This window comes from Echinops telfairi, unplaced genomic scaffold (genome assembly GCF_000313985.2).
Source record: "Echinops telfairi isolate 266 unplaced genomic scaffold, ASM31398v2 ScPeMD7_7404;HRSCAF=8442, whole genome shotgun sequence".
Classification (NCBI taxonomy): domain Eukaryota; kingdom Metazoa; phylum Chordata; class Mammalia; order Afrosoricida; family Tenrecidae; genus Echinops; species Echinops telfairi.
Window position 1 is genome coordinate 743,961 of NW_022111304.1, and position 1,055 is coordinate 745,015.

The following is a 1,055-nucleotide window of genomic DNA, read 5'->3' on the forward strand; positions in this document are numbered from 1 at the left end:
CATATAATTGAAATAATCACCATATAAACCTCCAAAACAAACTCACTGCCCTCCAGTCCATGCTGTCCCATCGCTACCCTCGGTGGGATTCTGAGAGAGCAGCTGTGAGGTGGAGTAGAAATCCCAGTCTTTCTATCGCGGAGCTGCTGGTGGTTTCTAATTTGCCGACTATGCGGATCGCAGCCCAATGTGTGACCACTGTGCATCCAGGGCTCCTAAAATAATTACAGCAAATTCTAAATTTATTTTACATTTCTCAAAGAAAGTTTCCCTAATTTTCAGCAAGGTGATTCAAATTTAGTGCATTTATTTTGTGAGTTTAAGAAAGAAGATGAATATTTTCTATAAAGTGGCACTCAAAACCTCACTTCCATAGAGTGGATGTGGACTTATGCCCCTGTGGATTTCTGAGACTACACCTTTTAAGGTAGAAGAAAGTCCTGTCTTTCTCCCAAGGAGATGCTGGTGGTTTCGAACTGCTGATCTTGCAGCTCACGGTCCAACTCGCAACCACTATACCATCAGACCTCCTATAAAGTGGTATAGAACAAGGAAATTTTATAAAAGCTAATTAATAATTATATTAATTACTATTTATTTAGAAATGTAAACTAACGTTCATGGCATATAAAGCTGTATAATGTACAGAACAATAGTACATATTAGCTCTAGGCATAGAATGTAATGAACATGTATATAGGGCATGACATTTCTGTAAATGTTATTTATGACATCATTATTCATCTTTAGAAATACATAAAGAAGCTACACAATGTTTGAAGTATAGCATTTAGGACAAAACCATCATACCCGTGACTTCCGGGAGCTGAACTAAAATGATTTCACTCTAATTTAATCTAGAATATGTTGTTAACAAAAGCATACAATTGTTAGAAAATGTTATTGGAAAAATTAGCTTCATTATATATTTTGATACTGCTTTAGAGAAACTCAGTCACAGACATGGAAGATGGGACCTTGGAAAACAGCTAATCGAATTTTGTGGCAGGTGAAAAGACTACGGGAGCAAGCGTACCTGAAATACTTAGACATTT